The sequence below is a fragment of the Mus pahari genome, chromosome 17 (assembly GCF_900095145.1).
Source record: "Mus pahari chromosome 17, PAHARI_EIJ_v1.1, whole genome shotgun sequence".
NCBI classification, from domain to species: Eukaryota; Metazoa; Chordata; class Mammalia; order Rodentia; family Muridae; genus Mus; species Mus pahari.
The window spans coordinates 44,457,912-44,466,732 of NC_034606.1; the positions used below are offsets into that span (position 1 = coordinate 44,457,912).

The following is an 8,821-nucleotide window of genomic DNA, read 5'->3' on the forward strand; positions in this document are numbered from 1 at the left end:
ACAAGAGAAGGTACCAGGATATCTGGAGGAGAGGAAGGTCCTGGTTACACGAGTAACACTGTTGCTTTTCTCGATTTTCCAAATGGCACACAAAATTACTATGGTTTTATAGAAAGCAGGTGTAGGCTGGGTCCTGGGCTGTGTAGTTTTATGCAGATGTGCCAGAGGCCAGACCAGATGCAGAGAGGTGCTCCAGGAAATGGGGGAGGGTGCACCCAAGAGCCTCACTGGTTCAAACCCACTTGTCCCTGGGACCAGCACCCTCACTCGGAGAAGTCCTCACCACAGCACTCTCTGGCAGAGACACGTCCCATATGCTGAAAGGCCTGGCCTCTGTCCAGCCTCCTGGGGCCAGTGTGATACAGGATATGACATAGTAACTAAGGAAAAGGCCAGACGCCAGCCCACTGTGACACACCAACAGCAGCCACTGTTCTCTTCAGGTGGAAGAGAGGAAATGAACTCTGTGGACCACACACATCCTGGAACAAAGCATGGCAGGGCCAGGCAGGAATGCCACAAAGCATTTATGTGCCTACTTCTTGGCATCCTGCCCCTACCATCTCAGCCGGGCTGCCATCGGAGCGGCTAAGGAATCTTCCACTGGGGGCCTCCCTCAAACCTCTTGGGCTTAGTCTCAGTTTTTACATTCCTGCAACATTGTTTTCTACTGCTGACAACTGCCACTACTGATGAGGTCATCTGACACAGACCGCCTGTTTCCAGCCAGAGATGCCACAACTGAAAAGGGCCAAGCCACCCATGGTGCCGGTGGTGGTGCTGACCCCTCACTCAGCATAAGGTCAGGACCCGTGGCTCCTCCCCTTGTCTCTAACCCATTCCCTGTCAGTCATAAGGTCAGGACCCGTGGCTCCTCCCCTTGTCTCTAACCCATTCCCTGTCAGTGTGCCACCTTGGTTTTTCTCTGGCAGACAGATGGGTGTCTGTGGGCATCTAAGGCTCTCCTGGAGGAACTGAAGACAAGAAGACCAGAAAAGAGCATACTCACATCAGAGATGGGTAGATACATCCAGAGAGGGCCTCAAGCGCAGGGTTCAGATGACAAACTACAGGAATACACTCTGGCCACCAAAATGAAAACCAAACAAGAGCCCTGGAAGGACCATGGAAGGGTCTGCGGTGAGTCCCCAGGAGGGGCTACCTGGGTCCATGAGGGCCAGGCTCAGAGTGTGTGGTTCCTGGGGAAGGACTCAAGTTCTTAGGAAAGACAGAAGACAGCTGAGGGGGGTGGGGAGAGGCCCTCCTGGCACGCACAGCAGGGGTCACAGCTGGGAGGACAGAGGCATGCATGGCCACCGCGGGCGATCACTGTCCTCTGGACTGGCTGAGGGAGGTCTGCATCCACCTCAGCCATGAAGGTCCTGGGGCAGGTCTCAGGGAGAGACTGCTCTCACTCTGTGGGTCACTCTTCCGGCAAGGCTGCCAGGCTGTTCGCCTTCCCTCCTCCCTTTCGGATGCTTTCAGGTAGAAGCTGCTTGGTGGGAGCCACGATCCACCCAGTCCATTCTATAAGACCCAGAATGTCCCCCCTGCTCATGCGAGCCCCCGACCCCCACTCCTCATTCTGGGTCCACTGTCACCCCAAAGGCAAAGTAAACACTGGACTGGCCCCTCCCTACAAGCCGACACTCAACACATCTCTAAATGGAGGTGCATGAGTCTAGGTCATGGTCTAGCCTTACACACACGGCTCCTCTATGGCTGTCTAGCACACAGACTACAAACTGAATGGCCATATCTCCCTGTGGATGACAGTACCTCCCTGCTGACGGACTCTATGCCCTGTGGCTCACCAATACTTCAGAAAGCCCAAACTCTAGAGCACGTGTCAGAATCCCCAGGGGAGACTCAGCCTCACTCCAGCCCCCTGACCCAACTCTAATGATTCAGTCCCAGCAGACAGGTCACATGTGTGCCTCAGTGTCTGGATAATATCTCTCTCACGATAGACAAGGGATATGCACTCAAATAAACCTTCCCTTTCTTATCTCTCAAGAACCAGTTTGGAGGCCACTTCCTCCAGAAAGCTCTTTTCTCCCCTCAGCCTTTCCCCTTGGCAACCCCACTCCATGGGGTCCCTCACAAGGGACCATGGCACTGCTCTGATTCCTCAGGGTGCTTGGCACCCACTTCCAGCAGCTGTTTGATATAAGTGAACAAATCAATGAACGTCTGTGAGCTACCCGCCAGCATCCCTAAGGCAGTGGGACAGGGGTCTCACGCTCCCGCACATCTGGCTCTCACACCACAAAGCAAGGCAGGTGACCCCAGCCTCTGGCTTTCCTCCAAGGACCACCTGCTCCCCCACCAGGAGACCCTTCCTCCAGCACTGCTGCTCTGGGAGTGCCCTAGGGTGCTGGACTGGTTGGTTCCTCTGGGAAAATCAGTTTTCCCGCCCAGCACGGTACCGACATCCGATCTCAGTTTTGTAGCCTTTTTAGAGATGGAGCTGCCTCCACCTGACCCAGACAAGCATGGAGGGAGGGGAACCAGGCCAGAACACCTGAGCCTTCTTGTCTCAGGTGATGGCTGTGGGGCTTTCAGGAGCATACCCAAACACACAGAACTGCCCGTCGATTCCCACGGCATGTCTCATGATTAGATTACTGGAGTCACTCTCCTGAGCAGCTGATACCTGTCCACCCCACCCCACCCCACCTCCATGGCTGCAGGCTGAGGACCTGAGTGAGGTCCAATCCAAGTACCAGGCCCCTGCAGTCACGCTTGACTTCCTCCCGCTTTTGTATCTGTTTATTCATGCTGCCCAGGAGAACACGCCCTCCACACAGGCCACACTGACTCGTGTGTACACACACACACACACACACACACACACACACACGTAAATGCAGTGTTCAAGCAACCCCTTCCAGGGTATCTTAGTTATTCTACTGGATGACTAGGAAATCCCTCTTAAGCGTGCCACCATAATCACATTTAACAAGACAAGTAACGCCTAGGGAGGGGAAATGCTGTAAGCCAACAGAAGGAGCCCTTAGACAACATGACAGTCTCATGGCTGGTGTCACACTGTAGGGCACAGGTTCCCTGACTTCCGACAGGGCACAGGAGGAAAGGTAGGAAAGGCATCTGCCCTATGACAATGGAATTCAGCAATACGCCACACTAAACAGTGCCTCGGGGTCGGTTTCCTGCACCTACATGGCAATCCACACCTTCTTAAAAAAAAAAAAAAAAAGATTTTTATTTTATGTTTGTGAGTACACTTTCGCTGACTTCAGACGCACCAGAAGAAGGCATCCGATCCCATTACAGATGGTTGTGAGCCACCATGTGGTTGCTGGGAATTGAACTCAGGACCTCTGGAAGAGCAGTCAATGCTCTTAACTGCGGGGCCATCTCTCCAGCCCCCACACCTCCTTTAATTCCAGATCCATGTGGATTCAGCATGCTTAGAGTATACTTACATAGATTCTGGAAAAATATTCATATATATATATATATATAAAACAAAATAATTTTTTTTTAATAATAAACTGAGGACTTTGTACACTGAAAATCTAGCCCCAAACTTATTAGCGTGGCCCTGGCAAGGGAGGTCACTGGCCTCCTTCCCTTCCCCATGCTAAGTGGGAACAGTGGGCGGGCGCTAGCTACATCAATATTTGGTCAGTGGAAAGAGAGCAGAGTGTAAAGGTAACAGAAATTAAAGAGCCTGGTTGACAGGGCGATTAATAAACATGAAACATGTACAAAGGGGATTGCTCTCCCGCCTTCTGCTCCTCTCTCTCTATCCCCCAGCCCTTTCCATTCTGCCTATGGAACAACAGCAAAGCAGGGAGCTTGTACAGGGCCACACTGGTCACCAAGCCTTGTCTTCTACCTCTTCTCATTCAAATACTGAGTCTCACGGCAGTCATTGTGTGGGCAGGAAATTCAGTCCTATCTGGCACAGTGAGAAAACAGACGAGAACAGAGCATGGCCTCCAAGCTCCAGAAACGTGGAGGCAGAGACCAGAACACTGCACTAGTCTAAGGGTGGAGCTTTTCAACGATGCCAGCCCAAACCTGCCCAATCCTGTCGGGCGGGCAAGAGGGCGGGTGGGGGAACTTTAGAGGAAGGATTGGTATTTGTTTGGGATCATGTGAATTGCCCATTAAAAAATTACAGGCACGGATCCATAAACCCTTGTGCCCTCCCAGTCGCACTCACACCCAATCCCTAGTCACTGTCACCTGGGTCACGGGCTCCCAGTCGCCAACTTCCAGGTCATCGGAGGGAGCTGGAGGTGAACCCAGGATTGGAGGCTAGAGAGCTAGGAAAAACACACGTGGGAGCAAATGACAACCGGAGGCACAAGAGAAGATAAGCAGGGAGTTAGAGTCGGGGGTCTGGGGGGTTGGGCACAAAGGGACGGACGCAGGAAGCAGGTGGCGTGGGGGAAATCGGGCAACGAGGCAGAAAACCAGCAGCACTCAGAAGCGCAGAGGAGCTGGGGACAGAGGACAGTCCAGGGTGACAGGGTTGATTTGGGAAGTTAGGGAAACTGAGGGAGGCAACGGAGAAGAATGCGGTCACCGGATGGGAGTTGGGGACGCCAGGGGATGAAAGGACAGAAGCCGGGAGCACTCAAGGAGGCCAGATAGGAGTTAACGGAGGTCATGCCTCAGAGTCGCGGACACGAGGCCGGTCCTAAGCAGGGTCCAAGACAGGGGCACCGGGGAGGTTTGGGAAGCAGGCCCCGCCCCCGCCGCGCCGTCACTCACCTCGGCTTACTCAGCACTTCTCAGCCCTCCTACTTCCGCAAACAGACGCGCCCCGCCCACGTGACGACACGACGGCTCTCCACCAATCCACCGAGCCCGTGCCGCAGGCAGGCTGTGGGCCCGCCCCCCAAGCGTGGACCTCGCGCGCCATCTTCTATAACCGCCCAATGGAAGCCGCCTCTGTTGCCAGGGGGCGGTCGGGCTTCCGAGTGGAGCCAATCCTGCGTGGCTGATGGCGGCCATGCCCCGGTCGGGCGGAAGTTTCTCGTGACGGCAGTTTGGCTGACATGTCGAAAAGGGGCAGGAGGCTGTTCCCGGCTCCCTCTGACCTCCAGGAGCCCAGGGTGGCTCGGACTCTGAACTTTTTGTTTGTGACAACACATGAAGATAATAAGAAAGGAAATCAATAAAGCCACAGGATGTAACCGGGAAGAGCCTGCTTTGATGTTGCCGGGTTCTCCCAAACCAGATTGCAAATAAAAATATGGAATTAACGGTTAGGTTGAAATAAGACCAAATAAAAACTTTCAGGTGTGTGTGTGCGCGCGTGTGCGTGTGCGCGTGTGTGCATGTGCGGTGGGTGGTAGCCAGAGGTCAACATAGGGTTTCTGTAGACCAAGCTGGCCGTGAACTCAGACCGCCTGGCTCTGCCTCCTGAGTGCTGGAATTAAAGGTGTGTGCCACAACCTTATTTTTTTGACATACGTTCTCCCACTGAATCTGGAGCTCACCCACTGGGTTAGCCTAGCTGGCCATGGAACTCCAGGAGTCTTCTTGTTTCCTCTTTCCCAGCTTTGAAGTTTAAAATATTTACCTTTTGTCCGTGGGTGCTGGGGATCAAACTCAGGTCATTGTGACAACTTCACAAGCACATTTCCAACTGAGGTATCTAACCAGTCCCTGAACAAGCCTAGTGGCAAGTGATAAAATTGTATTTGTTGCCTACCAACCCTACCTCAAGATGCCAGGCAATTCTGGGTGTGGAAATTGCACGGATACAATCTCAACATTTGGATGCTGGACTGGAAGATCAGGAGTTCAAACCCAGCCACAATTAGTTCAGTTGAATCCCAACCTGACACTCTGTCTCTCAATAAATAAAAATGTCTGGAGAAATCTTAGCACTTTTAGTAGGATTTTAGTCGAATGACCTCTGTGAGACTGAGAAGTAGCCGCGGTTGGGTCTGGGAATAGGTGATTGTCACTGAGAAGATTCAGCCCTCATGCCTATCATGGAATTTCAATAGATGGCAATTAAAATTAATAGCGCGGGGGCTGGTGAGATGGCTCCGCGGGTAAGAGCACTGGCTGTTCTTCCAGAGGTCCTGAGTTCAATTCCAGCAACCACATGGTGGCTCACAACCATCCTTAGTGGGCTCTAGTGCCCTCTCCTGGCATGCAGGCGTACATGCAGACAGAGTATTCGTATGATAGATAGATAGATAGATAGATAGATAGATAGATAGATAGATAGATAGATAGATAGATGATAGATAGATAGATAGATAGATAGTAATGCTGATATTAAGGACTAGTGGAGAATAGCCAGGAGCCTGGGTTTGATGACTCATTTACTTTGGACTAAGCTGGTCTCTTTCCCTTCTCCAGTCTACCAGCTTCAGTTGAATCTTTTACTTTCTTGAATGAGCCTTGAGTTGGGGGCCTAGTGAGATCTCCCCAGGCTGTTCTCTGTCCAGATGGAAAGTGCAGTTCCTGATGCTCTTCATAGTCTCTCCACAGACACAAATAGCCAGTTGCCAAGCAACCAAAGCAACCACCTTTCTAGGTTTAGTAAAGAACCTACCCAGGTTGCCAGGGGCACTGGCATACACCTGTAAGCTTACCACTTGGGAGGGAAAGGAACGGTTTCACAAACTCAAAGCCAGCCTGGGCTACACAGCAAGACTTTATCTGAAAAATATAAGTAAAAGATAAATAAGAGGGGGCACCTGGGGGGTGGGGAAGGAATCAGGATGTAAAGTGGATAAATACATTTTAAAAAAGAATAAATAAGAGAATTTACACAGGTTAATAAAACCAACCCAGTTATATGTAACTGTGTAGAGCTTTACCAGTGAGAGAGAGTGGCTTCACTTCTGTCGTCCAGGGAAAGTGAAGGAAGTGGGTAAGATCCCCGCTGTGTACAGGAGAAACGGTCCCTTAAGCTGAGGGGTTTTTTGTTTTTTGGGTTTTTTTTTTGTTTGTTTTGTTTTTTTTTTTTGAAACAGGGTTTCTCTGTATAGGCCTGGCTGTCCTGGAACTCACTTTGTAGACCAGGCTGGCCTCGAACCCAGAAATCCACCTGCCTTTGCCTCCCAAGTGCTGGGATTAAAGGCTTACACCACCATTGCCCGGCTTAAGCCAAGATTTCACATTTGCTCAAGTTTTAAATTTGATCTGAGAAAAAGAGATGAAGATTTTTCTCAGTGAACATACTTTGCCCTTCACACCCACCCCCTCCAAAAGAAGTTAGGGAGGGTAATGGCTCTCAGGAAGCCCACAAAAGACAGGGCATTCCACCCAGAACCAGAGAAAGTTAATACGGTAAGTTCCGCTCATAAGCAAACACGCACCCTGTGTTCAGAATGGCAGGTCTGACCACACTGCTGCACAACCGAATCTGCAACAGAGGCGCCTGAGTCAGAGGGACCAGAAACACACAGACATCCCAGAAACACAGTCAGACTGCAGAACCTCGATGGCTGGTGAGGCAAAGAGTCCTTTCTGTTGCCACGTCCATCTAATGTATGACAACCTCAAGAGAGGGAACGTGGGATCGTTTGGAAGCAGGGAATGAGCATGACAGAAAAACAAAAGGTAAGGCAGCTCAAGGCGGCCCACTCCATCTCTCTTCAGTAGTACCTCCAATGGGAGATATTAGCACCACAGATCAAAGGGCGTCTCCTTGGCGGGAGAGATGAAGCAGAGGGTGGGGGCACTTGATGCTCTTGCAGAGAACCAGAGTTCTGTTCCCAGCATCCACATCTGGTGGCTCCTAACCACCTGCAGAAGATCCAGCGCCCTCTTCTGGCCTCACATCCTCTGCCCACAGACATATTCATAGAAAATAAAACAAATCTCTTTTTTGGGTGTGTGTGTGCAGTGAACTGTATTGATGGTATTCAAGAGAGTAGGGAGGGCTCCCTAGGCCCCTCCTGTTATTATGGGGGTCTGGGATGGAAATTGTGAGGGAGATGCTCAATGTTGGGGGCCGAGTTGGGACAGGGACTCCTCAGCAACCGAGGGCCTCTCTCTTGCTCTCAGTGTCCTTGTTGGAGTGGGTGGTCCAGGGTTTCTTACTCCTTAGAGGCCATGTAGGCCATGAAGTCCACCACCATGTTGCTGTAGCTGTATTCATTGTCATACCAGGAAATGAGCTTGACGAAGTTGTTACTGAGAGCAATGCCAGCCCTGGCATTAAAGGTGGAAGAGTGGCAGTTGCTGTTGAAGTCCTAGGAGACAACTTGGTCCTCAGTGTAGCCCAGGATGCCCTTCAGTGGGCTCTCAGATGCCTGCTTCACCACCTTCTTGATGTCTTCATACTTGGCAGGTTTCTCCAGGCGATACATCAGATCCACGACAGACACATTAGGGGTAGGAACATGGAAGGCCATGCCAGTGAGCTTCCCATTCAGCTCTGAGATGACTTTGCCCACAGCCTTGGCAGCACCAGTGGATGCAGGGATGATGTTCTGGGCAGCCTCGCGACCATCATGCCACAGCTTTCTAGATGGCCCATCCACAGTCTTCTGAGTGGCAGTGATGGTATGAACCGTGGTCATGAGCCCTTCCACGATGCCAAAGTTGTCACGGATGACCTTGGCCAGGGGGGCTAAGCAGTTGATGGTACAGGATGCATTGCTGACAATCTTGAGTTTTCATATTTCTTGTGGTTCATACCCACCACAAACATGGAGACATTGGCAGAAGGGGCAGAGATGATGACCCTTTTGGCTCCACCCTTCAAGTGGGCCCCGGCCTTCTCCATGGTGGTGAAGATGCCACTAGACTCCACAACATACTCAGCACCGGCATCACCCCATTTGATGTTAGCGGGATCTCGCTCCTGGAA

At 51.6% G+C, this 8,821-nt stretch overlaps 1 protein-coding gene across 1 annotated transcript in view; it reads right to left on the bottom strand.

The window, feature by feature from the left end:
* Window positions 1–4,730, bottom strand: part of Pla2g6 (phospholipase A2 group VI) — a 39,594-nt gene extending 34,864 nt beyond the window's left edge. Inside the window, exon 1 of the mRNA XM_021216857.2 lies at window positions 4,219–4,730. The gene's annotated coding sequence lies outside the window, so the exon portion shown is untranslated. The remainder of the gene's footprint in view (window positions 1–4,218) is intronic.
* Between the last annotated feature and the right edge of the window lie 4,091 nt (window positions 4,731–8,821).